Source organism: Equus quagga, chromosome 9, assembly GCF_021613505.1.
Source record: "Equus quagga isolate Etosha38 chromosome 9, UCLA_HA_Equagga_1.0, whole genome shotgun sequence".
In the NCBI taxonomy this organism is placed as follows: Eukaryota; Metazoa; Chordata; class Mammalia; order Perissodactyla; family Equidae; genus Equus; species Equus quagga.
The window spans coordinates 18415766-18438830 of NC_060275.1; the positions used below are offsets into that span (position 1 = coordinate 18415766).

The window sequence follows — 23065 nt, forward strand, 5'->3', positions numbered from 1 at the left end:
AACTTTAGATTTAGGAGACCCAAGTTGAGTAGTGGTTGCATGACCAGCCGATTCCAGAACCACTCTCGGTCTCAGTTTGCTGTCTGTGGAAAGCGCCCAAAATCTGTCATCTTTGCCCTTTCTTGCACAGATCAAAGGAAATAACGTGCACAGGAGAGATTTGTGTAACAGTAGAGCCCTCTACCAATGCTTGTTCAATTAGTGCTTTCTCCAGAAAAGCAAAAAAAAAGGAATGTCAGTGCATTAATTATTTCAGGGGGTCTGGTTCTCCTCTTGAGAGTGGATGATGCCAGGAGGGAAGGAATGGGAGGTGGAAGGAGATGCAGGGCAGGAACGAATGGACTTCCTCTTCTTTGGATGGAAGCTTCTCAGGACCTCGGAACCTTTGCAGTGTATCATAGATGTGTGGACTACACTCACCTGGTGCTTTCCAGCAAGGGGCTTGGAATTATTTTGCAAAGTTTTGCTCATTTGGTTCCCTGGTCAACATAATTTAGAACATTTAGAATGGTCCCAAACAGAATGTGAGCCAGTGAACGCCCATGTCTGGAAATTATGTCAGACACATTTAATTTACGAGTATCCCGAGTGCCCAGGGCAGTACCAGACACATGGCAGCCACTGAATACACATATTTATTTGGCAAACGGATGATTGAATGAACCTGTTTCTGATGGTTGCTCCAACCCTTCAATTTGATTACACATGTACCAGTTCACTTCGCCAAGTCAGAGGAGAACAGCTTTAGCCCAGCACAAACAGAATCTACTCCTTACTTTACATGCCTCTCAGAGAAAGGATGTGTTTCAAACCAGACCACCCAGCTGGTCCAATTGTCCCAGAAGCTGCATGGGTTTAAAATGTTCAGGTTTGCCATGGCAACGCACACATAGTTCGTGTATAATTTCCTGATGGTGATTCATCGAAACATAAGGAATAAGAATCCAGCACACAAATTCAGTAATCAGCCTGGCAATTGATTAAAATCAGTAGAAATCACACATGTTCTAGAATTTCTGAAAGGTCAGTTAACAGACATGTGTAAGTTATCAGAAAGTTGTTTTTTATGATGCAACGTGAAGGACCGACAAACCTTAATTTTGCATCCATAAGCCTGTGGTTTTCACAACCTAGCTTTAATCCAGTTTCAGTTTTCGGCACCTAACATTTTCCTAACTATTCATTTCAACTCAATAAGCATGGGTTGAACAATTCCCATGTGCCTAGCCTTCTGCTGGGTGCTCTGGGGAACACGGCAATCTTTCTATTGACTCAGGAACACAAGACAATTCATCATCGGCTAAAGTATTTAACAATGGCATGTGAGAGGCAAAGTTCAGATGACATATTAGTTATGAGCACAAAAGGACCGGAATTTATTCAGTAATTACACATGATTGAGAGCACTGCTACAAGATGAGCCTTCTTGCCCAAACCTAACAGATGCCAAGGCCTTCATTGAGTGGAAGGATTGCCTAACAGTAGCTATTTAGTGTGATAATGGCGTTTGATAGTTTGGACACAAACACCATTGTCACACTCCACAGCTCTGCTAAGGAAAATCTGTAGCCGTGAAGGTGTTAACGTCACCTCCACTTTCCACCACAGCCACTGATCATCATCCGGGAACCTCACCAGCTCCACAGAGTGACCTGAGCAGAGAAAAGAGGGATAAATGGTGGGGAGCATCTTGAGCAAAGGAAAGATAAAGATGTCAGGCTTCTGTGTTCTGGAACAGTCGAGCTAATAAAGGGACCCATTGCCACCCCACGGAGGCCTCCCACCAACAGAAACAAACACTTCCTATGGAAATGGATGGGAAATCTGTTTGCATCGATTTTCTAAGAGGGCTAAATGGGAAAGAACCCTAGAGGGAACTGATTCTAGGAAACAAAGACTTAGTGGAAAACCACATTATATGTCATAATAAGATGACTGGGTTAATGGCTCCTCCCATTGCTTCCCTCACCACGTATCCCAATGCATCACGAGCAGATGCGGCAAATTCTGCAGTCTAAGAAAATTAAAATTGTTTTGCAAGGGGATGTAGCATTTAGCCGTGCTGTAATCTACTCACAGTAACATCTATTGGATACAAGGGCATCCGATGGTGCTCAGATTTTAAATCCTACTCAGCAGTCATTTCCCTCCATGGTAGTGGGTGGGAGAAGAGACGAGGTGAGGAAAAGAGGAACATGGCGAGAGAAGAACTATTCCATCTTTCATTAATAATACTGATTTTCCAGCAAAAGGAAGCCTCCTCTGAATAAATCCCTTCCGGTTTATTGGATTTCCCGTTAAAAATGGTTGCTAACCGATACATGAACTCTTGCCCACATAGAGAATGAGAGGAAATAAAGCATCTTACCTAATCCTTTATTTGCCCCCAAATGCTAGCCAAGGAGAGGGTTGGGGGCCAGTTTATTTTTTCCCCAGGATAACTGAGTTGTTAACATTTGACCAGAGCCTTGCTTTGGCCAAAAAATTGGCTCTTTCTTAAGAACTGGAATTGAACCCTTGTGCATCTTTCAGTAAAAATGTCCCTTATTCACATGTGGACCGTGAAATGGCCCTCTTCAACTGAGACTGTGTAGTTGTTAGCACACCACAAGAGTCCCTCAGCCTCCAGGGGACTGGGGTGTTGAACCCTGCCTTTTTTCCTTTCCTTTTTGACTGTGTTAATTTGCTTATCTTCCTACTAAATGACTGGCTTCATTGGGTTCCTGTCTGTGACCCTGGCCTGCCCTTACAGGGTGCAGTCATTTGCAAGGCGGCAGGGAGGTGCCACATAGCCCACTGTTAGACCTGCTCTCCTCAGGTGGACCTCTTCACACCGAATCCAAACTCTAGAGTTCCACTGGCCCCAGTCGCTACCACAAACCCTTAGCACACCGGCCCAGCCATTGTGGACGTACTTGTGTGATTAACTATCTCTGGTTCCTCCCTTCCCTGCTGTTCCTCCTAACAAGTTAGCTGGGCTCATCTCTGTCTTTGCCTGAGGGACCTAGAGCAGAAACTCCCACTTCCTGGTCACTCAAGGGATATTGCTGACCATGACAAAAGGCTCCAGAAATATCAACCTGAGTTGGGAAAAATCAATGAGAGAACAATTCACTAGTTAAAAAGATCCTGGTAGGATGCTTGGAGAGCACCCTACCAGGCCAGGGCTTGGGCCCACTTCACTCTCAGCACCTGCGGGCAGCGTCTGAGCACCCCTCCACTTCTCCAGGTGGGCTCTGTGTGCTTCGGGCTTTCCATAATCTGCAGAAGACAGAAACGGGAAGGAAGAGTAACAGGGAAGAAGAAAAGAGAGGAGGAAGTTCATGTGTTACAGGTCAATCTTACCAAACTCTTCTCCCCCAGAAACCTCTGGTTCTTCGGCCCAGAAATTTATCATGAGGAAAAAGCCCTTGAATTTGTAGAAAAGATTCTCTTTTCTATAAATCAGTAGAGAATATACCTAGAAGGTTGTTCACAATGACGTTGTTTATACAGTAAAAATCACAAACAGCCTAATTGTCCAATTACAGGAGGGTAATGTATTTATGACACACCTTAGTCATTGAAGTTGATGTTGTAGAAAAATGACTCTTGACTTGGAAAGAGAGTCAAATGTGTTATTAAATGAAGACGTAGTTTACAAAACAGTATATACAGTATGAGCCCCTTTTCCGTGAAAATACACGTATGCCTGGAGCAAAAACATCAGATGTTAACCATGCTTATCTGTGCCTGGTGGAATTACGGTTTCGTTGTTTTCTCCTTTTCCTTCTCTGCATGTATTATTTTCTACAATTAGCGTAGTATTTTTGTAATGAGAAAAAAATTAGAATTTAAACAGTTTTTAAGCAGTTTTTTGGGTGTGTGGATTCCCTAATAAAAATTCCCTCTTCTGGGGCTGGCCCCGTGGCCGAGTGGTTAAGTTCGTGCACTCCGCTGAAGGCGGCCCAGTGTTTCGTTGGTTCGAACCCTGGGCGCGGACATGGCACTGCTCATCAAACTACGCTGAGGCAGCGTCCCACATGCCACAACTAGAAGGACCCACAACGAAGAATATACAACTATGTACTGGGGGGCTTTGGGGAGAAAAAGGAAAAAAAAAAATCTAAAAAAGAAAAAAAAAATTCCCTCTTCTGAAATTGGGAGGTTAGAACTTAGCCTATTTCCACACTACTTGTCAACAAGCTTGAAGTTAGTGCTGTGCTGAGAGATGGGCCTCAGGCTAATTTCCTAGCAAATTATTAGTGAAATACTTTGTTACACAGTACAATAATTTTATGGTATTATTGCATCAATCAATAAACACATTTATTGAATGCCTCATGTTGTCAGCCTCTTGAACAATTTTTAAACATAGCTATAACAGCCATCATCTTTTATTACTTCTTTGATTGTTTCTGCAGAAGTGGTTAAACTCTGTCAATCTGTAAAGCAGTTTAAACAAGCAAGCAGAATGTCTTCATTCTTTTCAAATGCCATCCAATAATATGTTGCTAATAAAAAAATTAAAAGTGGTTAATGCCAGGATGACTTGGATATTTCTTTTTAATTCACATAGTCATTTCTTATTCTGCAAATTTAAACCATCTTTTGTCCTGGTATTTTCAGATTTAACAACTGAACTTAAATAGTACTGGTTAATAAAAAACAAAGTTTACAAGCTGGATGGGAAATAATTACACCTGTTATTTCCTCTGAAAAAGCGAATGCTTACGGCAAAGATGTTGGATATTAATCAGGAGGATGCCTTCAAATGCAAGCAGTTTTCTACAGCTTAGAAAAGGCCTGAGGGATCCTGTTAGCTTCTCTCCTCTGATCTCATTCACATAAATCTCCCTCCGCCTCTCTTTGTGCCTTACTTCCCGAGATTTCTTGAGAGAGGTCAAGTGTTCCCATTCCTAAACGGCTGTCTATTAAAACTAAATTTCTGTGCAGTGTCCCAGTCTCCCCGCGCCTTCCCAACCTGGACTGAAGGTCTAGACATTTCTAGTTGCTGCGGTCAATTCAGAATGCAGTTTCCCCGTTGAGCCCGTGAGTAGGAAAAACAGTGTGGACTGGGTTTGCTCCTCTCTTATGTCATGGGTTTCTTTTCATAAAAGGGGGGTGGGCAGGGAGGGGGAGTTCATTAAAGAGAAAGCTTTTACAAAGCCTAACCATCTAGTGAATTCATCAACCTGCAACTATTCTCTGTGCGTCACAGCTCCTTGCAAGACGTCTTAGATTCATAAGTACCAAGAATATCACAAAACTCCCTCTTCTTCCTCAGGTCAGGTCTGGCCACCAGCAGCTTGTCTATGCTTTAATATTTTGTTTCCCAGGGGCTGAGAACATTCTAGAGCCAATACCAGAGGCCTGCGGACAGAGTGCACTGGGGACTGTGAAGTTACCTTGCTGCAAACCTAACCTAACAGCACCAAAAAAAAAAAGATTTCTTAAAAAGCAAAAGATAAATGGAAATGCTTTTTCTTAATTCCAAATCCACATTTACTGCCATTTCAAACAGATGTGTTAAATGCATCCACTGGATTCTTTTAGGCTATTATAGTGTAGATGAAGACAAGTCAGTGTCATATGCCTGAGTCTTGTCATTTTGAAAGCACATGGAAATTTTAAAATAGAATGCTCTTGTCAATAGGGAGCAAAGAAGAGTTTTTTTTATTTCTCATTTAAATCCAACTAGAAGGGAAAATCTGGAAAGCTCCTTATGCATCCATTTATTATCCACGTTTATCCCCAACCGGGGTGAAGAAGGGATCATTGGGCAAATTCTCAGCCAAGTCAGAGTCTCAACAGACTCTTTTTAAAGAGAATTGCTGAGGCCTGGGGATTCCCAGGAATCAGTTTCATTTCTGTGCAGGTGTCCAGCTATTTTCAGTGCTGCCGAGGGAACAATACGAGTTGGACAGAGGAAAAACTCTGACGCTGGCGTTTTAGAAGTAGAAGACACGGCGAGCCTTGTGGGCGTGCTTGCCTTGAAGCAGTGGGACGAGGGGGGAATTCCTGGTTAAATAAACCTGCTAATTCCAGTTATTCTACTGGGGGGATCTTATTTGAAGGCCTTGGTGTTACTGTTAAAACAAACCATCCCAAAACGGGGAATGGCTTCAAACACTGCTGCTCCAAGGGCAGAAATAAAAGCCCACGCCACCTCTGGGCCCTCGACTCCTCCCCAGCCTCGTCCTTTCCCTGCACAGGGGTGAGAAGAACCTCCAGGAAAGTCTCTGGTTTTCTCAGGCTCTCTGAAGAAACAGAATGATTGCGGCAGACAAATTCAAATACGCTGTGTTTAACACTTCACACGGCTCAGGTGCTATGTGGGGTCTTTTTAGACACCTGGGTTGCAGTTCATTCCTGTTTCTCAAAGTCAGTAGCCCCTAAAAGAACAGCCCAGCTCACACAGTGGAGTTGGAGAAGACACTTACCTTCTGGGCAGCTCTTGTCTTCTCTCGGCCCAGGGCCCTTCTCTGGCCTGTGGGGTGGGGCCTTCCGCTCCCCCTATTTCTGCTGGCTGTGCAGGCGGCCATGGGCGCAAGTCCTGAGCTTCTGTGGTTTTTAGGCCTTTTCGCTCTCCCTTTATGGGATCCAGGATTTTAAAGTAAACAGTTCTTTCTCTTTCTGATAAGTCACATTAAATTATCGATTTGGAGGGAGGGAGGGCATGACCTTAGCCAACTAAGTCATCGTCACCTTTGGTCAAGCACACCAAGCACCACTGGAGAGCCCACATCCCCCCTCTGCTGCGTGGGGGTGCAGCCGCGCAGAAATGGAGGCCAAGGGGGTGGAGCAGGCAGTTGCACCTGCTGAATACATTATTCCCCTCAGAAACCCAGGTTTAAATTTGCTTAACTTTTTCCTTACAGAAAGACTGTATAGTTTATTACATTGTCACCTCCTCACATTTCTAGACCCAGAAGAGTCACCTGGTCATGTGAACCTATTAAATTAAATATATCCTTGGCTCATCCTCCTTAGGGCTCTTGACCAATATTTGGAAGCCAATCTCGTTCTCCTCTCGAACTGATCTGTGCTGCACTGATCTCTCCAACTACTGATGTAATTACAATCTGTTTATTTGTTCACACCAACAATTATTTATTAGGCTCCTCCTTATCTGCTAAGCTCGCAAAATGCAAGGGTGAGAAGATAAAAAGGAGTTTACTATCCGGTAGGAAAGACAGATACAAAGCAGTGACATAAACAACCATCAGAGGCTGCCCCTGGTCCTAAATGGAGCCTGTTAGCTGCTGTTACTTGTAGTATCTCTGGTTATTTCTTTTCCTCCTCAGGCCACTAGGTCACTTTGCTTTCTTAAGCTTTGAAAGGAAGCTATTTGTTTCTCTCGAGTAATAAACACAATCTGAAGTGAGGTCTGGCGATCCAGGTCAAAGCTCATGGTGATCTGAGGAGATAGGCAGCCTTAACTAGCAGCTCACGCCATTCTGCTCTATACTTACTGGGGTTATGGTACTTCTTTTCAGGTGAAAGGGGAAAGCAAAATACGCCGTGGCTTTTTCTTTTTGTTTCCCAAGAACTGATCTCAAGAAATGAGCCCAAAGAGTTGCCGCTGCTCTTTGCTCCTGCTACTGCTCCCCAAGTGCCTGTGGGGGACCCCTCCCCTGGTTGCCTCAGGCCAGCTGAGGTCACCCTGCAAACTCGTCCCTGGAAAAGACCAGGTCTTCCCAGGAGGGCTAAGGGACTGGCCATGCCTGGCCTTCCAAAGGCCGACACATTCATATGGTAAAAGCCCACTGTTCATCCTAAAATGGGAAACACATTCTGGGGGGCCCTGTGGAAATCACGAAGGCTCTGTGTGCTCCAAGCTTGTTCAGAGGAGAAGGGGTCAATGAGAATTTTTTAAAGGTCGCGTTACTGGCACTGCCTGGGGTAACTTGCTTTGTATTTTTTAAGTTGCTTCACCTGGTTACACCAATCATATTTCTTTAAAGAATTACTGTACGTTTTTCTCCTTTAAAGTGAAACAGAATCCCTAGAAATCCCCAGGTAGATATTCTTTGAAATGGCAGGACAATCCCTCCCACTCCCAGGCCTCACCACGGGAACATCCGGGTCACGTTCATCAGCTTCTCTTGGTCTCTGAAAGTTGATGCGTTTTGGCTGAGTTTTTCCCTTCGTTTGGAAAACCGTGATGAAGACAAATGTTCGACTTTCAGACGATTTCCTTTAAGTTCTCAGCCAGGGTACTTGCAAGGATTCTGAATTTCAGAGAGAGGATAAATCTTGTCCTATTTATAATCCTTTAACAAACTTCTTCCAGCAAATTACACAACCCCTCCCTCAGCTGCCTTTAAAATTGACCTTTTTTTAAAAAAAAGTAGATAAAAGGGGATGCATTCTTTTAAGATAAGATGGATTTGAATCCTGCAAGGTAGAAGATCAGCTTGGAATGTCTGAATCCCTGATGTTTGTACTCAGATACAGGCTGCGAAACTGGGCTTCCCAGACAGTGAAAAACAAAATCAGGTAACTTTCCACTGGTTGCAGCTGGAAGCTGGCCCCGCCCCCTTGGGTGACTGACTGTGGTTTCCTCATCTTCCTGTCATGAGCTGCAGGCTTTTTGAAATGGGAAAAAAAGTGATCACTTCCAATGAAGAATGCCAAACTTTTGCCAGGAAGGAGATGGAAGTTTGGGAACTGGGAATACTGGGTCTCTCATTTCGGATTCTTTGCCATGCGGATTTTTGCCTTTGGACCAGACGCTTTCTGAGACTTTCATGTCCTCTCTGTGTAGCAAAGCTGAGAATATTTGCTTGTCATTTGCTCTGAAACCTTGAGTGAAAGAGGGGACGAATTCATTTTTATTAACAAACAGAGAAAAACAAAGATGGATATAGAGAAATTACAAAGGTCATAACTTGTATGGACGAATTGGTTATTTATTGGACTAGTAAAGAAAAAGACCAAGCGAGTTGAATTTATCCTGTGAGGGAAAGGGCCAAGTACAGAGGGACTGGAAGGATGCTGGATTGCCACAACCTCAGATTTGCTATCAAAAGAATCAAAATCATTTTCAAACCAATGTCACAATCCAGGACCCAAGTAAAAACATGGAGTCCTGATTTCATCACTGTAGTCGCACACAGGTCACCTTCTCACTAAAGGCCCTGCTCTTAGCAGTGGAAACAGGCTCAGAACACCAACAGGCATGGGGGGCAGGGGCCTTGCTGTGGGGGGGCCTAGGGAGGGTCATCACATGAATGAGTGGTACCCACTCCTCAGAGGCAGTTGAAAACAAGGTGCCACACTATGATACTTCTCCCCTAAAGACTTCAGCACATATCCCCAAGAATAAGAGTATTCTAATAACCTGAGTACCTTTATCAGAGCCCAATTAACAGTAATTTCCTAACGACATCTAATATTTACCTCATTTTCAAATTTCCCAATTATCTCTAAAATCTCTTTTAGAGCTGTTTTTCTTTTCTTTTTTAAGCTATGATCCAGTCAAGATTAATGCCTTGCATTTGGTTCTTCTCTCCTCATTTTTAAATTTTTTTAAATGACAAAATTAATCTGGATGTTCTCTAGCACTCTGTCAAAATGTTATATTTCCATCATAGTTTTTCCAGAGCTGGCCATTCCTCCGGGACCTCTAACGGGAGAAGGTCTAGAATGCAGGCCCTTTAATCATCTGCCTGGCCACCCTCTCTCCATGGCCTCCCCCTTCTGAAGAGCAAATGCTGTCTGAGTAAATCTTCCTTAAACATCAAACAAGAATCCCCAGGGGCCGGCCCAGTGGCGCAGTGGTTAAATTCACATGTTCTGCTTCAGTGGCCCGGGGTTCACTGGTTCGGATCCCAGGTGCAGACCTACGCACCGCTTGTCAGGCCACGCTGTGGCAGGCATGCCACATATTAAAAAAAAATAGAGGAAGATGGGCATGGATATTAGCTCAGGACCAGTCTTCCTCAGCAAAAAGAGTAGGATTGGTGGCAGATGTTAGCTCGGGGCTAATCTTCCTCAAAAAAAAAAAAAAAAGAGAGAATCTCCAATGAGTCCTCATTCATTCATTCAATACATATTTGTTGAAGGCCATGATGTCCTCAGCACCATTCTAGTTACTGGGTATACAGCAGCAAAAACCAACCAGCCAATCAACCAACCAGCCAACCACATCAGACTGAAATGCCTTGCCTCATGAAGCTTACACCCAGCAGGAGACAAGCAATAAATAAAATAAATGAAGGAAGGCAGAGGAAGGGGGTGATAAGTTTGGGGGAAGGACTCAATTTAAAATAATGTGATAGGCAGGGCCACCTGAGGAGGCAGAGAGCAGAAGGAAGTTGAAAAGTGAACCATGAGGATACCAGGGGGAAGAGCATTTCCAGGCAGAGAGACCTGCCTGCTCAGGTGTGTCTCAAAACAGGAAGAAGTCCACTGTGGCCGGCGTGATGGGGCAGGGGGAGAGTTACCAGATGAGGTCGTGCGGCCTCCCATACTCATTCGTATTTTTCCAGTATGTGCTTGGCTATACGGTGGTCCCACCTTATCCGCGGGTTCACTTTCCACCGTTTCAGTTACTCACGGCCAACTGCAGTCGGAAAACACAGTACAGTAAGATATTTTGAAGGAGACCACATTTACTTAACTTTTATTACAGTATGTTGTTGCAATTGTTCCATTGTATTATTAGTTATTGTTGTTAATCTCTTACTGTGCCCAATTTGTAAATTAAACTTCATCATGGCTATGTATATGAAAAAACATAGTATCTATAGTATTGGGTACTATCTGGGTTTCAGGCATCCACTGGGGTTCTTGGAATGTAGGATAAGGCAGAACTACTGTACCCTATCCAGAGTAGGCAGAAAATAAATACTAATTTATTTTAATTGCAATTATTTTCAATAAAGAGGAGATGAATTGGAATTGGAATCATTATTCAAGAATCAGTTCCACCTCAAGTTCATTTCATAATTAACTCAATCTAAGAATTATTCAAATATGACACATTTAGATTTTCAAGATGTTAAAATGTGGGGGAAAGTTGTATGTTTTAAAATCAATGAAATACAGTAATTCGAGTTCCCTTTACTCTCTGCCCCCCTTTATATTTGACAGTGTTCTTACATAATGTAGTTATTAACAGCACTAAGCCTGCAGCTAGACTGCCTGGGTTCAGATCCCAGTCCTCCCATTTCCCAGCTGTGTGACCTTAAGCAAGGTGCTTAACCTCACTGTGCCTCAGTTTTCTCCTTTGTAAATTTGTGTTAATAGTAGTGCCGCTTCAAAGGTCGTCATGAGGATTAAATAAATTAATATACGTAAAGTGCTTAGAGCAGTGCCTGGCACAGGGTAAACACTATTAAGTGTTATTATTATTCAATCCTTACAACGTCTTTGATTATTCTTGTTTCAATTTTAAAATAAGGAAAGTGCTCAAAGACAAAGCTAGGACATGTCAAGGCTGGGACTCCAAGTTCACTTTTCTGGGGCAATTTCCTGCTCTCTGCAGCTCTCCCTGCCTAAGGAAGTTGGGTTCCAACACCCATGACTTTGCTTTTCCAGGAGTAGGTCAAAACTCTGGGCACTGTTGACAACCTCCTTAGAGTCACACTGCTTCTGACCTGGTCCATGATCTTTGTTCAGATAGTCTATCATTGTGTTTTACAAACCACCAGCCTGTCACCTTGAACATTTGTACTCCAAGTGAGCACACGAATATAGAAGGAGAGAGCAGGCCTCTCTGGAGCTCGCACAGGGTCCCTGAGAACGGACCTCTGCCACAGCAAAGCTCTGGGAAGGGAGAGGTGCCTTGTGAATAGGGAGCCTGTTTTGCAAGGAGACCCAACACCCAGGCCAAATGTTGTGTCACAGACCACAGATCCTTAAGATAGAGGGGCCAATCCCAGCTCTCCCTCTTACCCTTGGTGACTTTCAAGGAATTCTCATGGCACTTTCTCCTCCCATCATCAGAGATTTTTATCTGGAAATGTCACATGAAGAAAGGACTTAGTCGACGCATTCATTCATTTCTTCATGCTCTATCCTAGGTAGCTCTCTACCTGGACTCGAGCTAGCAACATAGAATTATCCTTCTCCTTCCCCCCGCCTCCCCAGGAGCATCATGAGACGCCTATGTATAAATCCCAAAGTCATCTAGATTTCTAAGGGTTAAAGGAAAAGAATGACCGCTGTGTTATTGTAATTTATAAGAAATATATATTGCCTTCATCGCTGTTTCTGGCACAGAGCTCCTAAAACCCTTGGAATTGCAGAAGTGATGAGAACTGTAAAGGTATCTTTTGTTATGTTAATGAGGGACTTTCAGAAAGTTTCTAGGTAACCAAAGGATGGGGGCTGGTTGCCAGGGACCCAACCATATGGTTAGAGGGTTGGAAATTTCAGTTCTACCCCCTACCCCAACTTCCAGAGAGGGGAGAAGGGGTGGAGGTTGAACCAATTACCGATGGACAATGATGTAATCAATCATGCTTATGTAATGAAACCTCCATTAAAAACCCAGAGGGGGGGCTGGCCCTGTGGCCGAGTGGTTAAGTTCGCGCGCTCCGCTGAAGGCGGCCCAGTGTTTCGTTGGTTCGAATCCTGGGCGCGGACATGGCACTGCTCATCAAACCACGCTGAGGCAGCGTCCCACATGCCACAACTAGAAGGACCCACAACTAAGAATATGCAACTATGTACCTGGGGGCTTTGGGGAGAAAAAGGGAAAAAAATAAAATCTTTAAAAAAAAAAAAAAAAACCCAGAGGGACTGGGTTTGGAGAGCTTCTGAGTTGATGATCATGTGGCGATTTGGGGAGAGTGGCACCATCTGAGAGGGCAAGGAAGCTCCATGCCCTTTCCCCGTAGCTTGCCCTATGCATCCCTTCTCTCTGGCTCTTCCTGAGTTATATCCTTTTACAATAAACTGGTGATCTAGTAAGTAAAACATTTCTCCGAGTTCTGTGAGCCACACTAGCAAATTCATTGAACCCAAGGAGGGGGTGGTTGGAAACTTCAATCTATAGCCTGTCAGTCAGAAGCACAGGTGACAACCTGGACTGTTCATTGGGGCATCCAAAGTTGCGGAGGGCGGTCTTGTGGGACTGAGCCCTTAACCAGTGGGATCTGACACTATCTCCAGGTAGATAGTATTAGAATTGAATTGAATTGTAGAACACCCAGCTGGTGTCCGAGCATTGCTTGGTATGTGGAAAAATCCCACACACATTGTAATTTGTGCCCAGGATCTTAACCACATACTCTGGACAGTCTCAAATGCACCCCAGGTTGGGGGTCTCTGCTCTAATTTTCTTGAATGTTAAGGCCAGCTGTGTGAAATACTTCACAAAGCAACACATATCCTTGCATAGTATCCTTGAAATCAAAACTTGGCAGGAAATTCTGAGCCATTTAGTCCCTGTCATAATGTTCCCTCCGTCTCCCTCTAGATCCAGTGTTAGGCCAAGAAGTTCGGATGCAAATCCTGGGTGTGTGTTCCTCTTATGCAGTGGGACTTTTGTGCTCATCCCTGAGTGTGTTTCTCATAGACCCCACTTTGATGGAGAGTTCTCTAAGGAAACACTCTCCGCCACCTTGTTGTGTAGGTCACTGTCTTCCCCTCTTACTCTCCCTGCTCCCCGGCCAGTGGCCTTTCCCGCATTGCCTTCGCAGGGAAGCCTTCACAAGCCTTGACCTCCAACCCGGGGTCTCCTCTGAGGTCTGTCCACCAGCACCTCCCAATAAAACTCTGTCTGCTCTCATTGTTTCCTCTTCAACCACCCCTTCCTGGCACACTTAGGTATTGACAGAATCAACTTAAGAACTATTCTGAATTAAAACAGTGTTCAATGTGAAGAATTTTTAAAAATCAAGTTAATTTATTTGCTCTCTGTCCTGGCTGCAGCTGCTTCCTGTTTCACTTTTGTTTCAGAGTTGGGCAGAGAAGGGAGTTGGCACGTAGTTTGTCTCCTATTGCAGAGCCACAGACGCCAGGCTCCACTGAGCCAGATGCCAAACTAGTTCCTTGATCAGTGGTCTTGTGTCACACCTGGACTCCTGGGGGGGGTGTCATGCTGTCCCCTTCATTCCTCTTCTACTGTTGCCCCACCCTGTTTCCCCTGTCACCTCCTAATGTCCAAATGTCAGGCCGGGGGATTAGTGTGGTTGAGACACAAATCCAGCTCAGGGGGTTTACCCTGAGCGCCCGCCCTGGGCCAGGCACTGGCCTGCTGCGACAAGAGAGGGACTGCTGCCGACTGCTCGCATCAGACACAGGCAAGGCCTCAAGGAGCTCAGGGGGGAATGGGAGATTCAGTGCTTTGGGACGGCTTCCTAACTAACTCTGTGTTTGAGACAATGTGCGCTCCATCCCCTCAGGGAATGGTGGAGCTGGGACTCAGGGGTCAGGCAGGGGTCTCAGACGGAGCCCCCGCCAGCCAGCCGTGGGAGGGAGGCTTCATAAAGGCTCTGGGCTGAGGCCAGGGCCTGTGATTCACAAGCTCCGGTCCAAGCGTTCCTTGGTGGCCAGGCTGAGGCAAACGGCGTAATTCAGCCAGCCAAGGGGGACCAGCGGACCCAAGGTGGTACTTTGGAGACATTATCCTCTAATCGTGGGCACAGGGCATTGTGGGAAGCACAGGGGATTGTGGGAGGCAGGGGATTGTGGGAGGCAGAGGGGATTGTGGGAGTCACTGAAGACTGAGGGAGGCGCAGAGGGCCACTCGATGCCACGCCCCCAGCACAGAGAATTGTGGGAGGCACAGGGGATCCTGGGAGGCATGGGGGATTGTGGGAGTTACACAGGGCTGAGCACCTGCTGAGGAATGTGGCAGCCCTTCGATGTCTACTTGGTATGTAGGTGGGATGGGGAGAGAGGAGGCGGGTCCAAGGAGTGGGATTAAGACAAAGGCAGTGGGCCTGGCAAGGAGAGGACAGAGAGCAGTCCGGGGTCTTTGTTCAGAAAGATGTACTGTGAGCAGAGGTTCAGAGCAGGGGGTTTGTAGCCAGAGAACCTGCAGTTTGAATCCCAATTCTGCCCTTTCCTTGCTGGGTGAATTTGAGCCTACTTTCCTAATCTGTAAAATTCAGATAATAATACCTACCTTCCCAGACTCTGGTGAGGATTAAAGGAGGTGATGCATTTAAACACTTAGTGCAGTAGCTGGCACCTACTGAGCACTCCATAAATATTATTATTGCTGTTATTAGGCAGGTATTACAGAGGAAGGACTGAGAGGAGAGACACTCAGTTGGCTGCTGGTGGAGGAGCCTGAAATGGTTTCTCATCCTGGGAGACCCCTCTGCAGCTGGGCCTGTAGGCTCCATTTGCAGCAAATCTCCTTCCTCACTTTGCTGGAGAAGAAGGACCCTAGCATCAGAGGTTTGGGGCCAGCTCAAAGGGCAAGTCTGGGCCTTGGCCTGAGCCCCCAAGGATTCCGCTCTGCCTGAGTTCCCAGGTGACCAGGGCAAGTTCCATATAACAGATAAAACGCTAATCATCTGGTGGCACCACATTTGTCTAACTGTATCCTCTCACTCACAACCATTCCTTCTCCTCTTGCCCGGATGGCTGCTTTGACCCTCGGGAAGGACAGCTGGGGAGTGCTGGGCACCATGTGGAGCCTTCTCAATCTCTCCTCGCCTTTTACTTTAGCTGCCTGGATCCCAGCCTGGACTGGATCAGACGTCAACAGGATGGACATGGCAGCCGCAGTCCCAGGAGGCTGGGCTGGGCTCTTCTCCCTGGCTCGGCCCCAGTCTTCGCTGTCCCTGGTTAACTGGCCCAGGAGCAGATGACTTGTCTTCAGTTGCTTTACTTGGCCTGTGATAGGCAATCTTTCTGCCCATTTCTCAGCAACAAAATAGAACACCCCTCATCTACTTGTGTCTTCCTTTCTTAAATTCTGTAAAGCACTTGATTGTTTGTTGCTTTGCAAGAAAATATATAAACTGAAGTAGTTTCTCCAAGACAAAAAGAAAATTTTATTACTAAAATCAAATATAGTCCCTTCTACTTCTATATTTTCATGCTTCTGCATAGAAAATAACTTCATTTCAATGCTGAATCACAGTGTAGTCTTGGAAGACATTTTAAATGACAAACTCAAAATATGTTGCACCAACAGTGCAGATAGCTCAGTCGAGGTGACACCATGACCGGAAATGACTGAGTGCTCACATGCACAGGGATGGCAGTTGCATCACGGCTGCCGCCTGGCCAACAGCAACGACAATGCCATTAATCCTAAAGGCATCCTAATTTCAGAAATTATAAAACAAGAGGGAGAAGGTTGTGCTTTAATGGACAAAAGGCAATTGTTTTGCAAAAATATGATAGTTTAGCAACCTATATTTTTCATTCCGTATTCTATCCTCAACATACTTCCTTCCGTGTCAAGGAATATCAATATCAGCACTCTTAAAAACAACTTTGGATTCCATTTTCTTCATTGTGTTCCATTGACTGAATTTATTATTCACCAAAACCCTCATTTGAAGCAAGTCGGGTGTTTTCTTTTTTCCAGCACTATTAAGAATGATGCAAAGGCCATCTTTATAGATAATAATTACACACATCTTTTGTAATTTTTAAAAGGCTTTGATACATATTGCATTATTAACTTTTTACTTCGATACCAAGAAAAATAGGCAAAAGTACTCCTTGCCTATGAGATCTTAAGTGTTACAAGGTGACCTTCCTCATTTCTATTTTGGGAAGTCACTGCTACAGCTCAGCTAATACCTCCTCAGACCAAGAATATCACAGATCTTGTTATATCTATTGACAAACTGTCTCTCCTCAGTTAGAATTGCCAGATTTAGCAAATAAAAACACAGGACATCCAGTTAGCTCGTAATTTCAAATAAACAAATGCTTTTTTAGTACAAGTGTGTCCCATAGAATATTTGGGGCATACTTATATTAAAAATTATTCATTGTTTATCTGAAATGCAAATCTAACTAGGTATGCTGTATTTTATATGGCAACCCTATCCAAATATATCCAAGGAGTCTGCAGGATCGTGTGCGGACTTCTTTTTGAAAACGTGTTCTTTTTGGAGGTTGAAGGTCAGTTTCCTTAGAGTTACTTCATTCCTTGAGCACATGATTATTTCAATAAGCGTGTCGCCTTTAACCTTAGCTCTTCCCTTACATCAAAGGCAGTGTCAACCAGGTAGGACAGGGAGGCCTGGGGAAGGACCAGGAGACTCAGAGTCCTGAGCAGAGATTTGCAGCCCAGCTTAGCCCTTACTAGCCATGTTACCTGTGTCTCCTGGAGCCTCCATTCTCTTACATAAAAAAATCAGGAGCAATATTATGACTCTCCTCAGTATTTCTGTGTAAAATGGCAGCAGGCTGATTTATGTGAAAGGTTTTATAAACTGGAAGACTCCAAACAGTCTAAGCTAAAAATCATGGGGGAAAGTTTATGACGCCAGAGCTTTAGACATTGGATTTTCCCAGGTTTGCGCTGTTCTGATCTCTAATAGTCACCTGTGCAGCTCACCCCCATTCATCCCCTTCTCCCCACACATATAAAGCTACTCCTTAGGCCACGAGAAAAACCCCAGCTCCTCTTACGAATGGTTCAGCCGAAAGTGCTGCACACAGGAGACCAAAGACAACAGGGAAAGTCGTTTTCTCCAAATGCTTTAGGAAAAGCATTCAAACAGATTGTCATGTTTTAAGAGCAGGGTTTTAATTAGACTTGAGTTTATGGGATGTCTTCTTCAATCTAGGCTGTGTAAAGGGCATTGGAAAGTAATCAATAACCCAAACAAGAGTTTGGAACCAGGAAAAAAATCAATTGAATTAACCTCAAGTATATTGGGTATTTTGGCTGAATTTGTGAAATCAAGGAAAATCACAGCGAGGATCGTCAGAAGGAAGATCAACTGCCAGCATTTTGTTGAAGGTGTGATGTCTCAAGGGGGCTGAGGAGTGAGAGCCCCTAGGTCGAATCTTTGAGACAGCCCACGGCAATTGTCTAACTCTTCATGACTGATAAAAATGTATGTAATTTGGGACCAGGGAATGCATTCTTAAGCAGCATACAAAGTCTAAAATCAAGAATTTCTAACACTAGATGATTAAAGTAGTAACGTCAGACGACCAAAAAAAAAAAAAAACAGGGAAAAATATTAGGAATACAGAACACAGTCACATTTCTTCAGTTTACAGAGCATTCATATAAATCAAGATTGAATAATTCAAGATGAAAATCAGGAAAAGAAAGGATTTGAACATGGAATTTACAAAAAAATAAACACAAGAACACATGGTTCACTTCACTCGCAATTAAAGAAATGTAAATGAGATATCAATTATCAGTGAACAGATAAGTAAAAACCAAAAAGCTGGCCAGTATCCAGTATTGGTCACGCTGTGGACAATCTGCCACTCTCAAACACTGTTGCTGGAAGTATTAATGGTTTACTTTTTAAAGGATAATTTGAAAAAATCTATTAAAATTGAAAGTATATCTGTCTTGGTCCAGTAATTCTATTACTGGGAATTTGCTGTATAGATACATTCACAAAAGTAAACTAAGACACATATATAAGAATATTCATTGCAGCATTGTTGGTAAGAACAAAAAACTGAAACAAACTAAATATCTGTATGGTAGACTGGTTAAGTACATAATACAGCCATGCAATGTAATAATGTAATAATACAGCCATACAATGTAATATTGTGCAGACATTTAAACAGAGAAAGAAATAAAAGACTAGGGATTGGGACAAGAATGAAGATTAATTCTATGCCTCCCAAGTCCAAAATATATCAGAAAACATTTAGTATAAATAAAAGGGATATGAATGAATACTTTTGTCCATTTGCATATGTGTTTATTTGGTGGTAACAGCATACTTTTTCTTTCCTTCCTTGGAGGGTACAAAGAACACAGTTGAGGGTGGTTCCTTGGGGAGTGGGCTAGTGGGAAGTGGGGTGGGGGGTTTTGCATTTGGGGTTTTACCTTGTTGTTCTTTAATTGCTTGGAGGCATGATCAGAAGCAGAGCTCCGAGGCCTCTGAACCTGGCAACAGATGCAGGAAGACATGGTCTCTCATCCACAAAGCTGAGAACAGGTGCAGTGAGACATCAAAGGACCAGGGTTTCTGTGCAGACAAAGGCCGGTGGGCTTGACTTTAGAGGTCACGGTGAAGCTGCCAGCAGCACCAGAAGTGACCTCCAATTGGAAGCGGAGGGCTTTGACACTCAGCCGTCGGGGGCCAGTCAGGGTTAGAGCGAAGGGAGCTTTAACTTGACCTTGGAAGGGAGTCAGACAGCTCAGAATGCTTGCAGCGGAGTTGTCTGGACTATTAGGTGGATATAAGGAGGGGGCCTGACCTAGTAGTGGAGTCATGACAAGTTTCCTCCAGGAAGTCATGTTTGGCCTGAGCTCTAAAGGAGCAGAGGAATTGTCTAGGCAAAGGGATGGGGCTGGAGAGATACCATGTAGAGGGAACAGTATGTATGAAGGTCTGAGACAGGGAACGGAAGGGGAGCCCACGTGGTAGGAGCAGATACAGAGTGGGAGCAGGTGTACGATGAGACCGTGAGGCAGGCAGGGTGCTATCCTACGGAACTTGGAGGCAAAGGCTGGGGTTCCATTTCTATCCCAAGAGCAGGGGAAGCTGTTGAAGGGTGTTGATTGTATCTAGACAGGATCATTTAGTCGGCTGTGTAAAGAGGGGGATGGGGAAGGATAAGAGAGGAAGTTGGGTGTCTTTGATGAAGTCCACGTGAGGGATGATCGCAGTGGGGACACAGAGCTGGTGCTAGAGTTGAATAGAAGTGTATGGGTGCCTCTTGTGAGCTCTGCTTCAAAAGGACCACAGTAGCTCGCACAGCTTCCATTTTGACCTGCCTCGCAATGTGGCGGTGGGGATGAGGACCAAAAGCAAAAAGAAATGAAAAAGATCCACAGATCTGAACACCAGTCATGGGAGCTACACAAAGACGTTGATGATTTCCACGTATCAGCATTAGACGTTATTATTGACCAGGCGCTAGAATAAGAACTATTGTCTTCTGGGGGATTTAATTTACTTTCCAGAGATTGACTACATTGTCATCCCCCCTTTTCAGCATCCTTCTTACTTTTCATTAATCCTTAGGGACAGGACCATCTCTTGGCAAAAATGTGAATTAGGAGAACCTGAGGCCTGGGGCCTTTTTAAGGTTCTCTCCTGCCTTAAGTACCTCATCTCCTGTAGGCTAGACACAGGGAAGGGGTGCCTCAGAGAGGCCGCAAAGGCCTGAAAATCCACACGTGCACTGAGTCTTTGAAGGCATATGGATACTGTTGTGACTGATGAAATATATATAAATTTATTTCAATGTTCTGCTGAATTCAATACAACTTTTGGTCATTATGCACTTTCTTAATCAATAGATCTTAAAAGTATAACCTGCTATGATGTAGGGGTTTCTGTGGACTTTTTTTAAAGGCATCATTATACTTAAGAACTATTAGTCTGGGGGAAAGGATCTCGCATAGTAGGCTGATGTGTTACTCATTCAGTAAATAGTGATTGCATGCCTACTGTGTGCAAGGCACCATTCTAAGCCCTTGATATACTCATGGATAACATAGGCATAGTCTCTATCCTCAAAAAACATAGTGTGCTGGGGGATAGACACCAGTAAACAGGCACAGTGAGTGGTTGGGACACTGGAGAAAAGCTGACTTTAGGTAGAAGATAAGCAGTTCAATGGGAGACAGGTTGAGTTTTAGGGCTTAGGAACTTAAAGCTGCTCCTAGCTCAGGGATACATGTTTTGAAAGAGGAGCCTCAAGAGGGTCAACATTAACACAAAGGACTGAATTCATACTGCTGGGGTTTCAGAAACTATTTTGGCAGACTGCAGAAAGCCATTGTTTTAGACAGCTTGATTGGAGGACAAACTATAACCTTTGCTAAAATAATAAAATACTATTCAAAGTATACATATGTCAAAGTATACATATTATCAATCTATTAACCACTTAATGTCTGATATTGGTTTATAGGCTGTGCCTGTGTAGAGGGCTCTGTTTTCATTTATTTAAAAATATGTCTGATAATTGCATCTGTAATACTATTAGAATGTCAAAATACTGCTTATTGGGTCTGGAAATATGCTACTGTTTGCTGCTTATTAGCCAGTTGTTGGAATTCGAGCCTGACATGCACAGTGGGAAAGTCCAACGGTAATATTACCAATAACAGAAACAGAAGCCAAAACATTAAACAAATGAAAAAGAATTTGGGACCCAGTTGATTGGTAAAAGATGGCATGTGGAGGTGAACCATCACCTGGAGCTGGTAGAGGACTACGTGGTTTGGGCAGAGCAGGCAGGTCAGCTGTCCAGAGGCATGAGGAGTTACTGGCTAAAGCGGCTGGAAAGGAAGGGAGGAGAGAAATGGAGTGAAGACCAGTATGGTTGGCACCAAAGAATCATTTCCTTTCTCTCTTAGACTATCAATATCCTTTGAAAAAAAATTGAGATCAACCTGGAGAACATTCTTCCTAATTAATCTGACTTAAAGTGTATTTATTGTTAATGATTGTCACGTTGGAAGGTACTCACAAAATTCCCATTGGGAACCCATCTCCTCAGGCAGATGTTCCTAAGGGAGCCTCATCTGGGTGTCGCCGTTTGGTTTCATTGGGAAATGAGAAAAGCTTCCAGAACATCCATACACCCTCTGTGCCCATATTAATCATTTGGGTTGGTGTCATAGCAAACTTTACGGTGAAGAAGAATTCTTCAATCACTCATTATAAGCAGAAAGGTCAATTTCCGTGAAACTTGTACAACCTTCCCATGAGGCATCCCAAATCAATGGAGATTGGCTCTGGATCATGGTGACTTTGCTTTGTGACGAGTTATCCTTCCTGCTTGGCCTCAGTTTTCTCACTGATAAAACTAAGAGGCTGGTCAACATAATCCTCTTGAAGCTCTGACATTAGGGTTTTCTGATTCAGTTACTCCATGGCAAGTATATTCTGTTTCCCATCCTCTGCTTCATAGCTTCCCTTTCTCCTCTTCTCCTCCCATGATTGTCAGTCACGTGGGGTGGCTATACATTTCCAGCCAAGTTGAGCAGGGAGAATTTATCACAGAGAAGATCAAGATGCACCAGGATCCCTTAGTTGCTGACAGCCCATTCATTCCCTGCTGGGAAGACAGGTCATATCTCTGTCTGTCCCTCAGGAGAGGCCAATAGAAAAATGCAGGTGATGGGGAGGGAGGCAGTTTTAGCCCCTAACATTTCACACTGGTATCTGAGCCCCAAAGAAGTGTAGTGAACTTGAGGTGGAAGGTTGCCTGATGCTGAACAAGGATAGTGGCCAGTCAGAAAGCTAAAGAGGAACCTGTTTTCTGCTGACTGGAAGACCAGAAGACAATGGTCAAAGGCCACAACTGGAAGCTCCAATTAATCACCTTGGCAGGGGATAATGAGGGAAAAGTGTAGGCAAAGATGAAGTCTTCCTCTCTGAGACTTCACGATCTTGGAGAAACCAGATCTCTGCCCAGAGAGCGAGAACTAATTATCACCAGCCCCGCATGTGCTGTATGCCAGACAGTCAAGAGGCCACCTGTGCATGAAGATCAGCAAACTTGAGCAACTGCCTTTGAGCATTTGGGATTCTGTCACACGCTTGGATTTTACCTCCCCTTGACGTGATGCAGAGAAGTCTTGGCACCAGCCTCAATGTTATTGTGGGTTATGGGGCATATCTGTGGGCCCCACTCTTGGCAGGACTGAGAGTGGGCGGAGCTGGTCTCAGAGCTCCTCACATCCCTTGTGGCAGCCTGGGCAACATCCAGCGCCTTTAAGCTTCTCCCCAGGCCCTACCAGCCCCCACGGGACACCACACAGGGTCTAATTATCCCACGCTGGCGACCTTCTTGCCTCTTGCCCATTGTAAAAAATTATTACCTTTACATAGTGTTGGCAAGAGCATGAAGAACAGGAAGCAACCTATTGCTGCTGAGAGTGTTGATCAGTACAAATTGCAAGGCAATTTGGTAACACCTATCAAAATTACAAATGCTCCTCTTGACACACAATTCCACTTTTAGGAATTTATCCTACAGATGTGTG

General features: G+C 44.3%; 1 long non-coding RNA gene across 1 annotated transcript; it reads right to left on the reverse strand.

The window, feature by feature from the left end:
- Positions 1-617: 617 nt before the first annotated feature.
- On the reverse strand, positions 618-6671 carry LOC124244446 (uncharacterized). The gene is made up of 3 exons (XR_006890006.1): positions 6423-6671; positions 3193-3261; positions 618-1652 (listed from the first exon to the last, which is right to left on the reverse strand). It is a non-coding gene; the product is annotated as an uncharacterized LOC124244446 (long non-coding RNA).
- Positions 6672-23065: the final 16394 nt, after the last annotated feature.